The following is a 22,671-nucleotide window of genomic DNA, read 5'->3' as shown; positions in this document are numbered from 1 at the left end:
CATAGCAATCAGAACCCATTAGAATAAAAAGACAGAACACCTGCATAACAATGTTTTTTTTAATCTAGTATTATTGTTTTAATTGGCTGTTGGTTTTACTGAAAAGTTTAATTCAACTGCTTTATAGTCTGTAGCTATAGGATTGTGGAGAATCTTTCATCAGAGCACTGACCCAATCATTTGCCGTGTTTAGCAGTCATCAGGCTAATGGGCCATAAGGCTGAATGCATCGTTTTGGCTTTTGACGATGCATCACAATCACCCTGTTATTGCAGCCAGTCTTATCACCTTTCCCGGCTTCTCCCCCGAGCCGTTCCAACCAGCAAATAAAGTTAGTATTTGCTAAGAGTTCAAAGTCTAACCCAACGGCTATCACCGATGTGAAAGAATGCCACAATGGAGGACAGGAGGGAGAAAGGGATGCAGGGAAAATGGAGGTCCAGCAAAGCTGAACGGAGGAGATGAGAGGAAAGACGGGAAGTGAAACTTGCCTCTTCTCTGAGGTGGAGGGGAAAGAGATGAAGGAAGTGTTCGAACAATAGCGAGTTTAGCAGCACGACTGTTTTCCCTCTCTGAGATTCAGACAGACCCAGTGATTCTAACACCACCGTCCCTGTATTTACTGGCATTTTATCCTCCACCTAACTTTTCCCCCAACTCTCCTGTCTTGTTTCCTGTAGTGTTTAAACTGAAGTCATAATGGACAATTCTTGTTTTTAATTGAACATTGCAGTATTTACTATAAATTATTTATTCGTGCACAATTATTTTGGTAACACTTTACAATAAGGTTCATTAGCTAACTACCTAGTTACCATAAGAGTGAACAACACTTCTACAGCATTTATTAATCTTAGTTAATATTAATTTAAACATTTACTAATACATTATTAAAGGTGCATTGCGCAACTTTTCATGTTAAAAATACCTGTTTTTCTATCCTATACATGCTTAAAGAACTGCCTGATGGGCTGAATGAGGCCTTCTCTGCGCACTGAGATTGCCTCTATAATCCTGTACAGTAAAATATATAAGAGGGATTCGGGCTCGAATTTGAGACTGGGCGTGACGTCATGCGCGTTCACGCTCACCAGGCTATGTCTCGCAGGTTTGTGTATTCGCCGGCGCCGCCATTCTCCGCATCAGCGAAGACAACTCGTGCATCAAAGGTAGAAGATGGATTCAAAGAGACCGGCTTGTAGTCCATTCCAAACCCCAACGCAAACTCCACGTAAAGAAAATAAAAATTTTGTCTAGTGCCACCAAAAGGTCCAAATTGGAGTCAGACAGGCGTCGGAGTAAGACAAGAGTCAACCTCGGGAAGGCATTCAACAAATGGAGAGATCTCCGGTCTGCTCTTGGTCTCAAACGGGATCCTCAGTTGGCTTTTTTCTTGATAAAACGGTAAGATATAGCCCAGTCTCTAATGTTTGATACGGCCAATCTATGTATGACAACAAATGACGATGCGTAAAATGTGTAATGCTTTAGCGTAAGCTAGATACATGTACAATCAGAATTGATTTTACTACCATTGTTAGTGTTAACAGTTTCATAAACTAGGAATTGTGTTTGGAAGAATAGTACAACATGAAACATAAAACATATCCAATAAAAGATGCGTGTGGTCCATGAGCGTGCACAACTCTGGTTGCAGTTTCGCTTGTCACCAGAGGGGGCGTAGTTCTGCAAAAACTCAGAGACTTGCGTTTTGCACCTTTAAAATCAAAGGTTGTATTTGTTAGTATTAATTAATGCACGGTCAACTAACATGAAAAGCTGTATTTTTATTAACTAACATTAACAAAGATTAATGAATACTGTATTGCTCATTGTTAGGTCATGTTATTGTAAAGTTTTACCATTATTTTTTATTCATAATTGAACTTTCCCTCCCTTTTGCCGCAACATCTCTACTAATCTCTGATGATGTGTTTACTGGCGCGAGGGCGGGGCAACCTGTCACTCACATTAGATCCACCAATAGCAAACCACAACCATCCAATCAATTCTCAATGGAAAAAATCAAGTCCCGCCCTACAATTTTTGGGGTTCACTGTTTCACTTGGTTATACGTCTCACAGTAGGGAAAGAAATAACTATATCAACTTCTGTTTCATGCCGAATTTAAGTGCTGTCGTAGAGTGGGCCGACTGATGCACAGCCTCTTTTTCTATCTCAGCTCTCGTTTACTCTCTCAAGCCTGAAGCTCGCTCTCTCCCTCCCTCTTGCTGACTAAACAGTTTTGTCAGCTGGCAGTTGCTCGCAGGATTTGCGATAGCTTCTGGAGGCTGGGACGAGGGGGAGGGTGGTACTCACAGGCAGCACTTGTTGCTTAGTGGAGCTGGCCGAGAGAGAAAGAAAAGAAGGGAGGGCAGAAAGGGTGGAACAGACAAGACGAGGGTGGTTGCAGAAAGGAAAAAGAGAGGCTAGCAGCATCGCACAACCAGTTTCTGTCCCGACTACGTGTAGAACGCAAATCAGGGCTGGAACAATATATCGTGTCACAACTTATCGCAATACAAAAATGCAACAATATGTATCGTGCATAGTTCACCCAAAAATAAAAATCACTTTGTGAGAACTGTAGTTTTAGTGTCAGTACTACATTAAACTATAATGTTGAATATAATGTAGAATAATGCAATGGGGGAATATTTGTGGGTCCTGATAATGCCAAATGTATTGTTGCCAGTAAAAAGTGGCCTACATTATTTTAAATAAATCTAGTCAGTGACACAGTGCAAGCATATTCGTCTAAAATAATTCTGTATTTTTAGCTTCATAACCATGTATATTTTTATTCTGGTGTCACTATTGTCCTGTGCATTGGGTTTCCAGCACCAAGTCCAAGCCTATTCATTTACACCCACAATTTAATACCATTTTAATCAACAGTACATCTTTTGTTAATCTTTTATCATCACTCTTGGAGTATCAAAATATTGTATCGTGAGTTCAGTATCGTGATACTGTATGTATCGAATTGTGACATGAGGGTATCGTTACACCCCTAATGCAAATGGTGCACTGCATTAATGTGTCGTCTTGAGTTGGGACTCCTTGTGACCCAAAAAGGGTATTTTGTTGCAGCTTAACAATGTGTGGCGCAAGTTACGCATATTCTGCATCTGACACGTTTGAGGACATGCAGACAGGCCTTTGTGTAAACAGCGCAAATCTGGTCTGGCGCTAATCGAAAGCCAAGAGGTGGCTGTTTGCTCCCGTCTGCCACCTTGCCACTCGACAGACAACAAATATAGCCTTCAAGGATGAGCTGCCCTAATGACATCTTACCTGGCAGCCACAGTGCATGCTGGGAAAAGATGTAATCCTGAGATGCAGCTCGGCAAACATGATGTTGACCACAGATCTGTTGGTGACGTTTATGGTCTGTGTTGTCATTTTTGTGTTGCTCATACTGTCCAAGCTTAATATTGGGTGCGATTATCTTTAAGACATTTTGTTTACCAAATTAAATAATCCTGGCACCGTGACGGTGAGTTTTGCGTGTGCCCCACTCGCATTTCCTTTTAGTTTCTTTTAGCATATTTACTAAAGTGCAGTGCCATGGAAATGTTGTGTGTTGAAAGTTGTGCTTTGTTTTCAGTCCACCCCTGGTTCTTATTTGAAGTCGCTCCATGTTGAATACAATAATCAACCTTTCCAGTAGCTTTTTATGCAGTGATGGATAAGAAACAGACAGTTCAAGTGCATAACAACCTTCCCACTCACCCCCTTTTTCAAAACCGAACCATACACATACCCATCCACATCCACACCCACACACACACACACACACACACACACACACAATGTCCTGCCATCTCCTCTCATGAGCTGAAAAGGTACTGTTGTTTGTTCTGCAAACACAGGACACACCTCGTATCCACAGAGACCGGAGCTCATGCCCCTAGTCCTACTGCACCTCAGGCTCGTAAAGAAGTCAACCACACACCTTCTTGCAACCTCTTGTGCAAACACACAGGCCTCCACCTGAGAGCATCCCTTTGCACAGCTGCTAATGTGTAGGGGGGAAGGGAGGACGAGATTACTGGACTGGCCTTGGGACGAAGGCGGAGACACTGGGAGTAAATGAAGACTCGGAGGGGAGGAAGGAACTCAAGGCTTTAAAACTCCACCAGCATTCTTGTCTCCCACTTTCTTTTGTAAAAATCATCTTGCAAGTTTAGACAAAACAATTGGTCACGTTTGACTTTTCGCGTCTTTGTGATTTCTTGAAACCTATTTCACGCACATCCAGAATCACCAGATTCTTCCGGTCAGGGCAGTGTGATTTAAGGACAAGCTCACACTACAGGACTGTGGACTAGCTTAAATGCTGTGGTGCTCACACTACACAACAAGGTTTTTTGTCATGTGTCGTCGGTATGTCACAGTAGCGCACATATTACACAACACAAGGCTGATGAGGTGCACAAAGTTCAAGACATTTGGTTGGGGCAGTTCCAACCAACAGCAGAAAAAAAAAAGTTTTCACTTAAATTTACGTGAGAAATTCACGCAAGTGATTACGAGATTTTTCAGTTTATACCATCTGCACTGTGATTGGCTGGATTAGTTCCACCTTGTCGTTGCATTGCACACACTACATGATTATGTGGCAATAATATCAAACTATATTAATTACGATAATAATAAATATCAAATATTGGAAATCTGTGCGACAGCAAAATCCAACCAAAAGTCGTGTAGTATGAGCTTACAGTTTTCTTTTTAAAGTTTCTCGTCCAAACTGAAATGTTGGAAAATGCTTAAATTGATCTTAAGCCTAGTTCACACTACATGATTTTAAGCCCGATTCGCAAATCGTTGAGCTCGCCGACAGGTCAGGGTGTTATCGCGTGCAAATTGTGTTCTTCTTCGTCTTCTTCGCTGGGTATTGGCGCGCGTGCTGTTTTGCGTCATTTCCGGTTCGTTTTATCGCGTGATTTTTCGTGACAAAACGTGGTTTGTAGACAAGATAGAATCGTTGGGTGACAGAGTTGTTGTCAACGCGTGTAGTGCGTTACCTCCTGTTGCGGATCAATCACGTTGTGTCGTGTGGTGTGAACTAGCTCAACAACTTGAACACTCCTGATTTCACAGAGAGCAAGTCATGTAGTGTGAACCGCACAGTTCAGCCCGACGTTTTAAAATCATGTAGTGTGAACTAGGCATTACTGTGCATGTGTAAAACATAATAAAAGCTCACTGACATGATACAATAATTTTATTAGCAAAATATCCTTCCAGGTCGCGCTCAATCGCTATTCCATTTATGTTTTAAAACGCAATCCTCCTCATGTTTTGTTGCTGGACATCAATTGTGAGTTACTGTCATCTTTGAAGTAATGTAATATGAAGATTGTACAAAGTAACAATTATCTTTAGTAACACTGTGAAAGTAGCACAAAGTTGGCACATGCGTCAAATGACTGGACGTGACGTTATTACTGTGGACTAAAGATCAAAACGTACAGAAATCATGCATTTTCAAATATATCCGGATTAGTGTAGATGTAGCCTAAGATGCGTGACTGTTATACCATGCAAGCATCAATGCCGAAGAACTCTTCCTGAAAACCACTCCCGGTCCACTTAGAAAAATACAACCTCCCACAATCCACCTCAAAAACCTTAACAGAATCATCACACCAGGAGTATAACACTCCTCGATGACAGGTCAGCCATTTCCAAATAACACCAGGCCACGCTGATTCTGTTTAGAGACATCAGCATTAGAAAAGATAGCAAATGCTGATATGCCGGCTACTGTTTCCAAAATAAATGCGTCTTTGTGATGGAGCCGGCTGATGTGATGTGAGAGGGGGTTGGGTTAGAGAGGTCTAGGGCTCTAAAGTGGGAGCTCAAGCCTAATTTTGAGCTGCAAATTCAAATGGCCAGGTGAAAAGGTAGAGGTGTGTCTGCCTCACTGGTCTGGGGTTAATGGTACACCGTCTGGCTCCCATGGGAAACAAGGAGTCAATGGGGCAGGCTCTGCTGACGTGCCCCTGAGGAGACGGCACAAAAGACAGCGAGCTGGGTTCTTTCTTCTCCTGAAACCTGGCCTTTCCCATCAGGGGCTATGTACACAATGAGCAGACAGAAACGCTGCCCTCCTTCAACACCTTCTTCACAGCAAGCCAACACGCTGGGATATTTCTGAGGGACCCACCCCAGATGACATCTGGAAAACCATGAGGTCAAATAAATAACGACTCTACCTGTAAAAGTCTACTTGGATGAATCTTGTTGCAATTATATTTTACAATTACATAAAATATGCCCCAGTCATTTCTTGACACTTTCACCCACTAAGTGAACAAACCTGAAGCAGACCTGGTCTCCCATGCCTCACTTTGTTTTAAACAAACACTAATGGCATTTAACTTTTTCCTGTACAACAGCTGTGTGGTTCAAAACAACTGCTTGTTCAAATGGAGTATCATCCAACCTGTCCGTGCCTGTCAATGAGTTTATACTAGCGGTAACATTTCAAGACATCTCCATCAGAGTTAGTCATCAGTAAATGCTTTGGATACCTCTACTTCCTTAATCTAGTTTCTATCCATCCACAGCATCCCACAAAACATGTCTGTCCAAGGAGTGTTATCATTAACCAGCGAGTTAGAACTCCACTCATGAACTTTGTTACCAAGTGCTTGGGAAAAGTAGAGCAGAGGCAATAATAAACTTAATCAAAGAGCAGAGAAGATAACCAGGCTGTTGATTGCCTCATGAGAAGACCAGATCAAGGGTCTGTCTGAAAGTACAGACTTTACAAAATGCATGTTGCATGTCAGAGATCCGATAAAATGGCTGCTTAGCTCATCCTTGTGGGTTACTGTACTACTACTAACCTGAATTTTTTGGTGGTGCAAGTTGAAATTGATTAGTTTATGAATTTTTTTAAACTTTTGATACTCGTGCAGACATTTACAGACATGAGAAGGGTCATAATTGTCAGCACATAAAGTTGAAAAAACATACAATATCCTCATTTGGGGGAAGCGCCCTTGTGTTTGATGTGCAAAGTGTCTGTTTTGTCTTCATCAACGTTGCATAACTTGTCATAAAGTGGATAGTGTCTCTGTGATGTCTTCTCTTAGATTGCAGTCATTTCATTCTGCCATAATCTTTGAACAGGGTCAGTGGGCAGTTGATAAGTTATAAAGAAATTCAGGGCCTGTATGAAACTTAACGCCTTAATGCCAAAAGATTTGTTGCACTTCTGCATTATTTTTTGGCTTTTAGACCACTATAGATTTGTTCCCAGATTTCAGGTGTTAATTCATTTAAATCCTCGCCTTATGATGTCAGGATTGGTCACTTTCGAGCTGCATGTCTGTGTTTGTGATTCAACTGCCTGTGTCATGGATTGCTAAGGAAATGGCCTATCCCACAAGGCTGTGTGCGAGTTTGTTAAACCTCGGCTGAACAGGAAATGGTGGATACTGGATGTTACTGTTATGATAACTATTGTGCTACATTAAGGGAATTGTTCATCAGAACTAGTAAAATAAAAGGTTTCAACGTAAAGCCTTCATATTGCCAGGGAAAAGCTGACAGGAAAAGTTCAGCTAATCTGACTCTTTTTGTTAGATGGTAAACATTAAATGCCTAATCAGGTCGTGCTCTAAGAACCTCTCGCCAAGGGAAAAAATAAGTGTTTAAAGTTCTCCAAAATCAGTGGAGGAAACCAGAACTTTTTCCATTGTTGAACTATGTGACGGTTTCAGCTAAGCCTGCTTGCCTTTGTTTGAAACTTGTAATTGTTCCTTCCTGCGTGTTTTAACTCCTTGTATCCTTTCAGGACCTCACAATGTTGAGGGCTGTCACCCACCCACCAATCTGTACCCACTCTGGTGCCGCCTTACATCTGATGGGACCCTCTTTATCAATGTGTGGGCAAACATTAAGGGGGCCCATAGAGATGGAAATGAGGCCTTTGCGGCCCTGCAGCCGAAACGCTAGTGCCCTAACGCCTCTACAGACTGTAATGGAATAACAAAAGAGATTGGTCTGTAATGACCAGCCATCCTTTGACTGCTACGCTCAGGGTTATGTGCTTTCTTTCACTTCTGTACCGGGTGATGTCATTCAGATTCGTCACTTGAAGGTGGTTTCAAGCTAATTGACACTTAAAGAACAATACAAGCATGAATAACATGTTGTGACGTCCAGTGGATAACAATGTACATTTGTGCACCTTGCTCCCAAATTTAGTCTATTGTGTTTTAAATATAGACTTAACTTATTTGTATAGAAGGTGACACCTAGCATACTTTTCTTTTTATGCGACACCATATGCACAATTAATAAACATAATCGTTACATAGAAGGGTTGGAACTCTAAATAACATGTATTTCATTTTCACTATTGGCATTACAGTTCTGAAAGCTACTTTGACCTGAAACATGATGTCCAATGAAATTAAATCTGAATTTGCAAAATGTCTTTGCACGATTACTAAACCGCAAAAGGTTGTGTAAACTAGACAATATTCATTTGAATGTTGTAATTTGAGTGTTGCGTGTGAGCTGGCAACAATACGAAATAAGTGTTTTTCATGCTGCAGATCGATTCGTAATGTTATGCTGAATGATCACAGGCTAGCTAAAAGTTAGGTGTAATTTAGGATTAAGCTTTTATTTGAATTATGTCACAGATATAGTATATGGAGATTCAATACGATGAAAAATAGACAGAAAGGATCTCTTTAAAACCAAATGTTTTGGTTCTTTGGGTAAAAGCTTAGTTGACCCCTTTTCTCATGTGAAATGACATTTGGAAATTGCAACTAAATGCGTCAAATTTCAAAAGTTCTCACTTTTGGCTCGTTCTTTGTTTGCAGACTGCCTCTACAGCTTTTTGTAGGATGGTCAGCCTGATGCTAACCACCAAGCCTGCCACATTTAAAAAAAAAAAAAAAATGGGACTTTTACGCTCTCAGCCTGCAAATTCTCCTCTGAAGTTCCAGTGCCTCCACCCACCCCCCCCATTCTAGATGAATCGCTCCCTTGTAGGAGCGTGTCCTCAGGCAGACGCCTATGTAGGGGAGAGCCCTGCACAGCAACTCTTGAGCGGTACGAAAGGGAAAATACAATGTGACTCTTATTACAGGCAGGGAGGAGGGAGGGGGGGGGGGGGGGGATTTGTACGTGATGTGATGCTAGGCTAGGCTAGGGAGTCGCTTCAGCACAGATGAGAAGCCCTGCGCGTCAGCACACACTGGAGTGTGATGGATGACCCCTTCTGCAACCGCCGGCCTGGTTGTCACTCAGGCGAACGGCAATAGCAAACAGCTGGCAGCCTGAGGCGTGATTGGCCGAAGGGAGTCACATGGGTTGGCTTTTGGGGGCGTGGCCTTAAAAGTGGGTGGTGGATGGCCGTCACAGCACCAGTTGGCTGATGTTTTGGCCTTGTACTTTGGCCTGCATCCTTGCTTTTGCAGTTTAGGCCATGTAACATTGGAACAGAAGCCAAAAGTGGGCCGGAGGGGAGGGGAGGTGCAGGAGTGATTGAGTGAAAGAAGAGGCAGTGAAGGAATGCACACTGACTGACGATAACATCGCTGTCAGAACTGGGCCTTCGAGGTGTCCAATAAGTTCTTTCACGGATCTTTTCTCACACCAAACAAGCGTTCTTTTTCAGGAGAGGAGAAAAAGCGGTCTTGACAGCCACAAATCATGCGTGGTCACTGCATGTCTGTTTATGTGTGCGCATTTGAGCTGCAAAGAGATGTTCTCAGCATCAGCTCGATGAAGGCCGTATTCTTCTTTGCTTTACAAAGAGCTCCATTATAAGTGCTGTAAGAGGCATATCTGCCTAGTTCTCTGTCAAACACCCCTCCAATGGTTTTCCTTTTCTTTAGTCTTTCAAATAAATGATGGAGAACCCCCTGTGGTGGCTCTCCAGCCTCAACTTGACCAGCTAGACTTTCAGAAGTGTGTCAGTCGCATTTTAGCATATTATTCACTTGACTTTGGTTGAACTGACTAAAATGTTAGTGCGTTAATCTGGTTTGTTTGCACACTTTGTTTCATAATTGGCATCTTTGTTTGTTGTTGATATTTTGTTCTCTTTTAACATTGATTTGTATGAGGGAATCCCTTTGCAATAATGGTACGTTCACACAATTTCAGGATGCGTGCACAGCCTCTTTTTCAGTATGACTTGTAGGAGCTTGCCGTTTTTACAGGACTGAAAAGGCCTGGAGGTACCCCCACCACACCTCCTCCTCTCTCTACTCCTTGTCTCTTGTGTTCTCAGGTGTACAGTGAATTTAGAGTCTATTTCATGAAACCAGCAGCCAGCCACACCCATACCTCAACGGTGCATAAAAGAGAGATGGTTATCATAAGTGTCTCTATACTTTTATTGCGACGTTGGGCAAACATAAGTCAGTCATTATGTGGCTTTTAAGATTCGTTTTTTATTTTACTTGCATTCATGCCCACTGTTGTACAGTACAGTATGCTAAATAACATTTTTACTTTTTCGGTTTTACTTGAGTTACATCACATGAAAAAAAAAAATCCTTTTCTTTTTTTGGCCATACTCTGATTTCATTGAACTAAGTTAGCTTTGAGCATTCTCTGCATTAATTTTTGCCTTAACTGTTCATGCATCTGGTTCTCCATCCCTCATTATCACCAGTGATGTTCAAACAGAAGTTTTCAGATGGTAGATTTGAGTTGCACGTTTACAGGACCCAAACATGATTCAGTTGTTCTAGTAGCTGATGCGAGACACGTACACTAGGGATGCACCGCAATTTTGGCATTTTGGAAAATGGCATTATCGATTTTTGGCCAAAGGGGAAAAATGTCAGGTTTCACTCTTGCTCTAGCCGTTATCACTAGAAAAAGTGTGATGCTTTCCTCAATACAGGTGAAACTCGAAAAATTAGAATATTGTGCAAAAGTTCCTTTATTTCAGTAATGCAACTTAAAAGGTGAAACTAATATATTATATAGACTCATTACATGCAAAGTGAGATATTTTAAGCCTTTATTTGTTATAATTTTGATGATTATGGATTACAGCTGAGACACTTCAGATTTGCATTGTTCGACATTATGTTTTTGAATTGCTTGAAATATGATGGGAATCACTTAAAAAAGGAAAATACAGTTCAGTGCAACATGTGCAGCGCAAGTCTTGTCATATTGGCTACATAACATTATAATGAGAACATCATTATAATTGTGTACTTGAGACATGGCTTTTAATGGTGAGACTTTTGTTTTTGTAATCATTTAGATTTAATCATTGGATTTCGATTTATCGGTCAATATATCGGTTATCGGCTTTCAAATCTAAAGAATTATCGGTTATTGGTAATTTTCATATCGGTGCATCCCTAAAATTCAGTATTATTGAATTTAAATACAAAATATAATGTTAATACAAAAAAGCTGTTATTTAAAATAATAAATAAATAGCTATTAAAAAGCATCCAGAATTTTCAGTTTCGGCACAATTTTCATTTCGGTGCACCCCTAATACACTGAGGTTTGGAGATCCCTCTGTGCCTCTGGCTTTATGGAGCCGATCTGTCACTGCTGACCCTCGATGAATGTCCCATTTGTTGCACAGATAGACAACTGTCAAAGGAGAACGGCATGGGCCCACTGCGTCCTTTCTGCCATAAAAGCTGCCACATCGGCCAGCTCTACCGAGAGGGAGGGATTGGGGAAAAATGGGAGGAATTCCCTGGTGACTGCTTCCCAAGAGTGTTTTATTTTCCCATGCATGAATCAAAAGTTCCATTTTTGCACATAAAACGCATTCAAAACAAAATTTAAAAACCTGGTACCTTTACAAGACCTCTAATTACTCAAAACAATGTCCGTGAACAGTGGCAGTTTCAATTGCACAACGCAGAAGTCTTCACATCCATGGGTCGTTCTCTAAGCAAGTCGAGAGGGAAAGGCACCTTAGCAACGGCCCAGGGAAAGATCTCTTGGTCTTCCTGCAGAAACACGTCTGTTAAATAAAGGAGGGATCATAACAACAAGAACAACAGGATGGGAAGGAGATTAGATGCTCAGATCCTCCTTTCACTCATTCCTCTACACCTCACGCACTGTTTAACCAAAGTGAGCCTGGGATGAACGTCCCCCATGTAGTCTCACATCATTGTGATTCTTTTCATTCATGGCTCTTGTTTCTCCTCTCAACGAAGAGTTTTAAAATGGCTGCCCTGTTTTGGACGGACTGGTGGGGACAGGGATATTCTTTGAGAGAGCTTGTACACACACACACACACCATCTGTAATGAGGGGTGGACAGTGTATGCTTTTTCCAGGCAGCTGTCAATGGCACACTGATCTGTCAGCATGGACCCTGCATCTGCACTCCTCTGTAACTCACACCACGACTCTCCACAGAAACCGGGCGAGAGCCGGCGTCTGTCTTCGCTTACAAGAACTCTATCTTGGTAAAACCAGCCTCTTTTGTGCGAGAATGCAGTTCTTTCTCTTTGCGCCCATGCATATTTGCATGGATATGGAGATGAGGCTTTGCTGTCCTCAAACCTCACCCATGTGACCAGTCAACCACCCTACTGTGAAGTCTGGCAAATCCAATGCACCATATGTGTCTTTAGGCTCAAATAAAGACCCACCGTCTGCAAAGAAGGGTAAAAGACTTGTCCCTGTCGCAGGCACCTGTGAGGTTTGACAGCCGAGTCGTCCGTTGCCAAGGACCCCTCAATTTGCATGCTTGTTTACATTGTCTCTTAACCTCTGAAAAGCCAGAAACTATCGAGCCTGTTCCACAGCTGAGTCCCCATCCCCCTTAAAACACCCAAAGAACATGTGCGTACCAAGAACCAGATCTTCCTGTGCATCCGTGCAACTCTACTGTAACCAGCAAGCAATTTTGAGTTTAAAAGACGTCTCGTCTAATAGCCGGACAAGGCAAAATTTGGGCTGCCAGTGAAAATTGAATTGACTATATCCCAAGAATAGACTAGTTATCAATTAGATGATAAAGAAGCGAAATGAAATAAACGCTAAATTTTGCCTTGTTTTAGACGGCTATTAGACGTCTTTTAAACGCAAAATTGCTCACTGGAATGGACCTATCTGAAAGCCATTTTACAAGATGAGCACTGTATTTTCAAAGAGACTGATTTGGAAGCTTTGCAACTTTTTTCTCTCACTGAATCTGAGATGCGCGCACAGATACAGAGCTGGTTTGCATGAAGCAAGCTCGCCCAAGGCAACGCAGCCAGGGTTGATTTGGAAATGAAAGCCACTTCCTGCGCAGCGCAGTTCAGCTTTTTTGCCTTTTATGATGTATACTCGACTCAGGTGTTGAATGAGTGAAACAGTCGACCACAGAGACGGTCATGGATTGATGCCACAACTTCATTTGCAGAACTCTTCATTTTGTTCGAAGTTGAAGCGAAAGTTACTCATTTGATGTATTCACATTTCACAGTCATAGTTAGTCATGTTACCATAAAAAAATCTGTCAGCTGACAAAACTGGATGTGCTGTATTTGGTGCCACTGGTTGAAGCCAGGATCTTTGCAAATTTGTCTGCAAAAAAAGGCAGATAATCATGTAGGCTTTAAGGAATTTAGTTGTTGAGAAAATAACCGGGTTTGGTTTGTCCTCGTCTCTGTTCTGCTCTAATATAAACCATCATCTGTACAAGGAACTCAAACCTCACTGGAGTTTCCACGTTGCCACACAATGGCTGGTCAGATGATTTCAATTCGCTTCGTCTTTGATTTCGATTGCATCGCTGTCACTTCTGCTGAACAATTGAGAAACTTCCTGAGGGATGCTTTTTTTTTTGACCATTCAATCACTTATATCATATTTTTGGTATAGCCATTTTTATTTGGACATGGAAACATGATACCATTGAGAACTTTTATTATGATGGCAAAACCATGGCATTCTTTGAAGCAGATACGTGGTGTAACTTATGGTCATTTTTAGTTTTCGAGTTATGCAATTATTCCAACTGTTTGAAGACGGTTAAACTGTTGACATTTATAGCTAGCTTCCTGAATAATTACACAGTTTATTGGCGCAGACCGCCCCCTTGAGTACTCGGGGTTAATTATGTCATTGAGTATGAATTCATGCTAAATATGTATAACGGGACTGCGTTATTGTATTGTGTTGGCTCTAACTTTACATCTCAGTGTGACTGCATTTCCTACTTCTGATGGGATTGCTTGGAAACTACACTTTCTTCAAAAAGGACTTGGTAACACGTTTTTAATACAGTGGGCAATTGTCTTATTTGGCATAGTCTAACTGAAGTAATTAGTATCAGCCCTTCTGTAGGCTGTGTCTTGTAGGGTTTGCATTGATAAGGATATGAGACCTCAGGGTGGTGCAGCCCCCCCCCCCCCCCCCTGTCAATGTCTCTGGTGTTTGATAGAAACAAAGCAAACAAGCCAGGGAGTGAGCAGTTAACTCTGTGCTGTCTTTCAAGCTGCAAACTGGCCCGTCCCGTTTATCCAGATTCTCACCTCGCTCTTTCTCTGCAGTTTTTTCCCCCTCTTTCTTTCAAACCTTTCTTTAAACTCTTTTGAACCTTCCTCTCTTTGCACAGGTCCAATCTCCTCTTTCTTTCACTGTTTTTTTTTTTTTTATCTTCGCCTCTCTCTATTGAAACTGATATTGAGGGGTGATGTGCTAGGCAGAAAACAGCACTATCTCAGCGCGCCAAATGCTCTCAAACATGTCGGTTCATGCACTTGTCCGTGCCTGTCATCCAGCCTTGAAACAGAGCAGTAGCATTCTTTCTCTCTCTCTCTCACACACACACACACACACGCACTGAAGTGCTCATGCTCACACGCGGAGGCAGAGGTAATCACATAGTGTGCACACACAAACAGGTTTAACCCAAAAATGGATGTAGGCTATACCTGCGCTCATTAAACATAAGTTTAGCCTTAATTAAACGGGTTCCTGTCATGCAGAAATGACATGCGACCTGTAGCAGTTAATTGTGGCACCTTTCTTAGATTTTTTTTTTTTTTTTTTTACTTCTCAACAGTCTAAGTTCAAATATATTGACTTATCTAGTTGTGTTTGCAAAGAAAACCTCACTATTACTGATGCTTATGCGTTAGATTGTGGAATAACCTCAGCACTGTCTGCTACAGAAATGAGTGGGAGTGACAGCGATTTAAGTCACATTACTTAAGGCAAAGTCATATGACTACTTTGATGCATATCTAGGAAATTACCCTACTGTTCAGAGATTTGGGGTTAGTCAGGGTTTTTCTTTTTTTTTTTTTTTTAATTTCTCATGCTTGGTAACAAGGCTGCGTTTATTTGATAAAAAAGCAGGAATGTTGTAAAATATTATTACAATTTAACATAACTTTTCTATTGTACTATATTTTAAAATGTAATTTATTCCTGTGATCAAAGCTGAATTTTCAGCATCATTACTCCAGTCTTCAGTGTCACATGATCCTTCAGAAATCACTCTAATATGAGGATTTGATGCTCAAGAAACATTTCAGAATTATCGATAAAAAAAAAATTCATTTCTTCTTATTATTTTTCAATGTTAAAAACAGTTGTGCTGCTTCATTTTTGTGGAACATTATTTTTCAGGATTTTTTGATGAATAGAAAGTTCAAAACAGCATTTATTTAAAATATAAATGTTTTTTTTTTTTTATAAAAATTACTTGTCACTTTTAATAAATGCAATGTTTTTTTTTTAATCATACAGCCACCAAACTTTTGAACTGTAATGTGTCGGGTAAATGTGTATGCACGTTAATGCACATTTTCTATTATTTTATTTATGTTTAGCGTTTCCATCCAAGATCTATCCTAAAAGTCTCATCTTCTAAACCACAATATGGAAGGACTTGCTACAAAGCTTATTGTTTTTGTTCCGTATTAATGGTTTCTCATATACTTTTTTATATATTAAAAAAAAATGACAGTAAAACTGATCTGGCCTGCTCATTTCCTCTCCTTTTGTTTCCTCACTTTCTTTGCCTATTGTGTGATTCACACCAAAGCCAATAACAGTTGCTGAATACAGTCAGTATCCTGTCATCATCATCAGAGCAATGTAACATGGGAGAAGACACCGAGGCTGGGTGTGTTTCACAGGGGCAGAGCAAAAAAAAATCATCTACACACACACACACACACTGGCGTGGCTAAAGACCACAGCGATCTAAAATGTCTCCTCCACCCAGGCCATTATACCTGCCTCTCTGCCTCTCAATTAGGCAGTCTTACCAGCCACTAATCTGATAATCTCTGTCCTGTGTCTCTCATCCCATCCTCCATCTCTCTCTCTCTCTCTCTCATCCCTTCCTCCATCTCTCTCTCATCTCTCCTCTGACGACTCCTCCGCTTGTCTCTCCATCTTGTCTCCATCCCCCACCAACGCCAAAGTTTCCTGTGAACTTTTTATGGTCATCTGTCTTCAGTCTGTTAAGTCTCTCTCTCTCTCTCTCTCTCTCTCTCTCTCTCTCTCTCTCTCTCTCTCTCTCTCTCTCTCTCTCTCTCTCTCTCTCTCTCTCTCTCTCTCTCTCTCTCTCTCTCTCTCTCTCATTTAAAGACACACTCCATCACCCCTTCGTCACGTCTCCTCTCTTTTGAAAAGCTCCTGCACAAAGAGGATAAAGCTACGTAAGTCTCTCCTCCTCTTCATCTGTGTCTCTCCGTATCCCTCCATCCTTCGGGCGGCTAACGGACGTTAAACGGGCCAATCACTGATTAGTGATGCAACAAATGATGCTGAACAACTTCTTACGGTGTTTATTAGTAGCAGACCCGGACAGAATTTGCACATTATTTTTGTGCTGATTGTTGGTGAGAATTTATTTAAACATTGGGTGACTATAAAATACTATTAATAAAATACTTTTATACAATACTAGTTCCAACAAAGTAATTTAGCAGGTTAGGATAACTTTTTATTTTATTTTATTTTTTTTGAAAAAAGTTAAAAATATTCTAGTGTACACTAAGATTTTCTGCAATATTACAGTATACACTAGTGATCAAATGTTAGGTAAGATTATTTTTTAATTGTTTTGAAAGTTGCAATTATTCCAATTTAAAATAATCATTTTAAATGTTCAGTGTATTTTAAGATGTAATTAATTCCTGTGATTAAAGCTGAATTTTCAGCATAATTACTCCAGTCTTCAGAGTCACATGATCCTTCAGAAATCACTCTAATATGATGATTTTCTGCTCAAGAAACAAGTCTGTATATTATCAGTGTCGAAAACAGTTGTGAATAGTTGAACGGCATTTATCTGAAATGGAAATCTTTTGTAACATTATAAATATTTTACTGCCTTTTTGATAAAAATTATGAATCATTGCTATATAAAAGTACTGTTTTTTTTTTTTTAAATGCTGACCCTCAAAACTTTAAACGATATCGCTTAATGAATTTTTATGGAAAAGTGGCTTAAATGCTCCTTGTAACAATTTCCAAAGTCAACCCATCGCAAATCTGATTCTGATTTAAGTTTCACAAACCTTAAGTACACAAAACGTGTTTAATTTTTACAATCACTGCAAGTAATAGTAATAAGTGAGTCAGATGTTGGTTCAGCAACTGCTCTGAATGATTCATTCAGTAAAGGATTAGTCAGAATGATTCAAACCGGTAGTTTCAGAGTTCGTGAGTCATTTGAACAAATCACTAAAAGAATCCATTTATAAGAGTCAATTGTTTGTGAAATGAATGGAAAAAATGTTACTGAAACATTTTAAGCGATTGACAAATGTCTGCTGTGTATTGTTTTAACTGGTGACCTCCTATGCCAAACATTCAAGTGAACAGCAGGTTCTTGATTCTTTGGGGAGAGATTGAGTTAAACTGTACCGTGACTGCAGGTCAAACTCCAGCCACTGATATAGAGATTCATAGCGCTATGATTCAACACAACAAGTTTTGCAATGATTTTATTACTTAATAACAGATTTCAAGGTCAAAAGTCTGTGGCTCATCCCGAAAGAAAGTGTGTTTGTGTGTGTGTGTGTTCATAGGCATGCATATTAAACCCCCTCTTTGTGGTCTCCCTGCAGTGTGAGCAGTGGTTGCTGACACACGAGGTGCACTGCGGTCCCTCTTCAACACCCGAACGCCAGCTGAATAATACAACCTCGTCTGAGGGCGGGTAAATATACCTCACCGTCCCGTCCGGTCCGAGCCGAGTGAGCATCCTCACTGTTTGCACATTCAGCATGGAAAACTGGCCTGCTTATCAAGCCCTGCCCACAAGTTTCACCTGAAACTCCTTTTATTTCATCCTTTCATCCATGTTTATTCATCCTCGCTGTTTTAAAGTCACAGCTACACTCATACTGTATTGTTTGCCACACATCCTTGGCTCGCATACCTTTGCTCTATCATTCATCAAATCTCTTTTGCAGTGTGCATGCGGTCCACAAACAGTGAAGCTAGCCACGTATGCAGCTTAATGGGCTTTGGATCCATTTAGAATTGAGTTAGGTAAACAAAACAGATGTGCGAATCTCCTGTTTGTCAAGTTACAGTTTATTATTTTGCTTCATAAAAGCACAGAAACCCTTAAGCTTGAGCTTGTAATCTGCTTTCAGCTCATGAGACATCACATGCACTTCATATACACACACTAACGTCCTCTGCATGAAGCTGGGATCTATCAGTGCTGCGTTGTCTTGTTTTAAAACTCTTGTGCTGAAAACATGAGATGGTTTTTGGTTCAGGTTGGGTGGTAAGTTACAGACATGACTTTGCATCAAGATGCAGGAAGGAATCTGAAATATGTACGTGTGCTTGTGGCTTTAAAGGAAAAGGTTTTGAAAAGATGTAAAGACAAAATACCAGACAAAGGCCAATCTTTAAACTATAAATGGAAGCTGTCTTCAGGTCAGGCATTGATAAAGCTGTGCAACGTCAAAGATAAAGATAGAAACTACCACTTTAACTACTTTACAATAAGGTCTCATTTTTTAGCATTAGCTAACATGAACTAACAATTATACAGCCTTTATTGTTCTAACTTAATGTTAATTTCAACACAATACAATCTAAATTTATGAATGTAGACTGCTAATTTATTGTATACTGTTGTTGATAATGTTGTTGAAATTTTATTTGTCCATAATACATTAAAGGTGGGGTATGTGATTCTCTTTTTTGTACATTTTTTCAAAATAACTTGAAATCCTATTCCTAACCCACATACAGCCACTGAGTTAGAAGCACTGAAATGAAAATTAAGCAATTTAATCATCTGTGGAACGGGCAGGACTCGAAAAACTCCAGCCAATCATTTCCAAGACCACCAGAATCATTGGACTGTAAGTCCGTCAATCAAACGGTTGTACCACACACCCCTCCCCCCAGTGCGCGTGACCCCCATCGTGCGCATACTCAAAGTTTGTGACGCATGCGCATCTCGTCAGTAAAGCCGATTCCATGATTAGTAGTAAATCGTCATTACAATCTCTCATGATTGCGCGTCCATGTTCTTCGAATGGGTGGAGTCAGAGCCGGCGTTGGAGGAAAGAAGGTAGGACCATTTAAATTGAATATTTTCAAAATCTGCCGGTCGTTTTCCAAATCACATACCCCATATAATATATCAGATCAGGGATCAGATAATTGGTTTAGTTTATTTAAAAAAAAAGTTAAACGTATTCATTTTAGGACTGTCACTTTACGTTCGAATATCGATTGCACAATCGATCGGACCAACCAACACAAGTTTCGAAAATGAAAATAGGGAATCGATTTTAACGGCCTTTTTTTTTTTTTTTTTTTACCAAAAATGTGTTTTAGGTGGACAGATCAATACAGCACACAGAACATGTAGGATGCTGGACAATAATAATGTCTTTTCTGTTAACCAAATGCTTTTTAATATTCGCTATTACAAGTGCGCCGTTATTTGTTGTGTAGTGACGTGTGTGTGTGTGTGTGTGTGTTCAAGTAAGCCAGAAATGCACAGATTCTGCGATACGCTGTATTTAATATATCATGAGGATCACGAGTTGTGTATTTGCGCTAAATCCACGCAGATTTGTCTTACACGAACTTCCCCAGCAAAAGTGAGTAAACACAGAAACACGCCAGATTGGCTCATGATTTGACAGCGTTTCCCGCCAAAGTTCATTTTTACCCGCATTTGGCGAGTTGAGGGTGTTAATTTCAATCCCTGAATGTTATTTTATTTTTTTATTTTAAGTTTATTTGATTAGGGACAAGTATGTTACATAAGCTCATGTTCCATACTACAACATTTTAGCCAAGGCTAATTCTCAATGTTAGTCCCTAGTGAGCCTTTACATAAAATGACACAATACATAGTTAAAATAAACATACTAATACAATATAACACAATATAAACGCAGCGGACAGTCAGTGGTCACATTTCTGACCTCTGATTAAAGAGTCTTTAAGGTTGTTTTTAAAAAAGACCCAGTTTGTCTCTCCTTTTAGTTCAGTGGGTAAACAATTCCAGGCTTTAGTGCCTTGTACAGAAAAAGCTGATTGTCCAAATGAAGTATTACATTTCGGGATCTGACAATTCCCGTTCTGAGCTCCTCTAGGCCTTGTTGCGCTCCTGTTTGTCATTGTGCACAAAACTTCACGGCACGCCAATAAATCATCAGGAATATTGCTGACTTGTGCGCGTCTCAAGCGCCCTCTTTACGCTCGTCCTAATGCCTGTTAGTTGTCCGTGGATTTGCCTATATTTGGTGTTGAAAATGGAAACGTCTTTAGATGGAAAATCGATTTTACAATCGATTCAATAAACACTTATGACTCAAATATCGAACAGGATTTTTTCACCAAAGCGACAGCCCTAATTCATTTATCTAATTAGCTAGAAAGTCACCTTAACCAAGATTGATAAATGATGTAAAAGCATTCATCGTTGTTATTTTATGTTAACTATTGCATTCATGTCGACAAATTGAGCCTTAAAGAGAAAATGTTTATTTTATTTGTTTGCTTTTTGCTGTAAATAGTTCTTCAGTCTATAGTTCAGCCTAAATGAGAGTTGCTAGCTACATGTTCCTCTGCCCGTCCTGCAGTGTTCTCAGGTAGCAGGGTCAAAGGTCAACATTCTCTTCTGTAAAACAGCTGTGCTATCTAGGTGAAAGTATGATGCTCCCAAAAGACACATGTTTTTACACAAAATGCCGCAAAAGTACTGAATTATATACAGTAAGCAGCCTTTGACTGTCGTTCATCTGCTCTCACAATTATATCATTCTCTTTGTTTCACTAATGTAATGTGCTATGAACTTCTCAGGGCTGTTAGATTGTTGCTTATTATTATTATTATTAATAGACTAAACCAAAGAGGTGATGTGCTCAAACTAACCTCTGACTCCAGTGATTCTGAGTCATGGCCTATTGCTCAAGCTATGCTTTCGAGCGCCTGCAGTTCCCCAAGCTCAGACTTGTGGCGCATTTGTTAAAAGTCACTGAACAGGACCGAACCATCCATCACACACCGACAGGGCATGTAACAATGATAACAAAATTCATTAGATGTCGCCAAGATAAAAGTGAATGCTATCAAATTAACAAAAAATACGAATTTTTTACTCAATTGAACTTTTCTATTATGGTGTGTAATATGGTTGTTTCATGGGTTTTTGGTGGGATATTGAGCTGGCGGTGAAACGTGGTAGTGCCTGAGGCGTGTTTGATAGGCGAGGCAAACCTGTTTGAGTGGCTGCAGGTTCAGAGAAAAAGGTGATTACCAAGAACTCACCATAAACAGTCACAGTTTAGCTTGTGGTAAATTTCATGAAAACAACTGAGATTGACAGTGATGGAGAATCATTTTGAGTTTAAAAAAAAAAAAGCCAGTTACCAGACCGGATAGATTTGAAAAAATGGCAGATGAGAGCATAAGCTATTTTGATGCTGTTGTTTGTTGGAAGATCGTTACAGTGTGTTAGTGTGTGTTTGTGCTAGGCCACCCTTTTTTTTTTCTTTTTTTTTTTTTGCTTAGCATATCTGTTTCTGTTCTGCTCTTGGGGCATTGAACTGATTTTATTGAGGAAGTATTTAATAAGAGGTCTGTTTTTCTCACACTACTAGATTTAGACTGTTTTGGCCTCATGTGATTAATTGTGGAGTCATGGTGGTTTAAATTAGGGCTGTCAGTTAAACGCGTTGTTAACGCAAACCAATTTTAACGGCGTTAATTTTATCGCGCGATTAACGGTCTTTTTGGCCTAGCAACTTTTGTAGTTTTTTTCACATGCTTTTGCAACAGGACGCGGCTCTGCGCTAATCGCGAGTTAACTATGACATTAATCGAGATTAAATATTTTAATCGTTTGACAGCACTAGTTTAAATATATTGTCTGGTCATTTTTTTTGGTTAGTCAAGTTCAGTTTACTCTCTGTAACACCCTAAATCCTTCTCTTATTATCTTCCAAACTGCTCACTTTCAAGATGGAGACTTATCACAACCTACTGGCATGAAGCCCACAAGACTTGAGGTCGCATTAACCATACATTATCTGTAGTTTACTGATTTTTAATTTTAATAATCTGAATTGGAAACCTAGTGACAATTGTGGGTACTAAAACATATCTAGAGACCCCTACATTCTGCATTTTTGTTGTGCTTGTCCTTAAAAGTGCATCTATTGTAAACATTGCTGTTTTATTGTATC

The 22,671-nt window shown here is 40.2% G+C and overlaps 1 protein-coding gene across 2 annotated transcripts in view; it reads left to right on the top strand.

The window, feature by feature from the left end:
- rreb1a (ras responsive element binding protein 1a) overlaps positions 1 to 22,671 on the top strand; it is a 55,458-nt gene that overhangs the window by 5,233 nt on the left and 27,554 nt on the right. Inside the window, exon 2 of one of the 2 annotated variants that reach the window (XM_056237038.1) lies at positions 18,066 to 18,157. The exons of the other annotated variant lie outside the window; for it this stretch is intronic. The gene's annotated coding sequence lies outside the window, so the exon portion shown is untranslated. The remainder of the gene's footprint in view (positions 1 to 18,065; positions 18,158 to 22,671) is intronic. 2 annotated transcript variants of the gene reach the window in all.

This window comes from Rhinichthys klamathensis, unplaced genomic scaffold (assembly GCF_029890125.1).
Source record: "Rhinichthys klamathensis goyatoka isolate OS25496 unplaced genomic scaffold, OSU_Roscu_1.1 h1tg000476l_1, whole genome shotgun sequence".
NCBI lineage: Eukaryota > Metazoa > Chordata > Actinopteri > Cypriniformes > Leuciscidae > Rhinichthys > Rhinichthys klamathensis.
The sequence above is the reverse complement of the archived record's forward strand: the minus strand, read 5'-3'. Positions and strand labels throughout refer to the sequence as shown.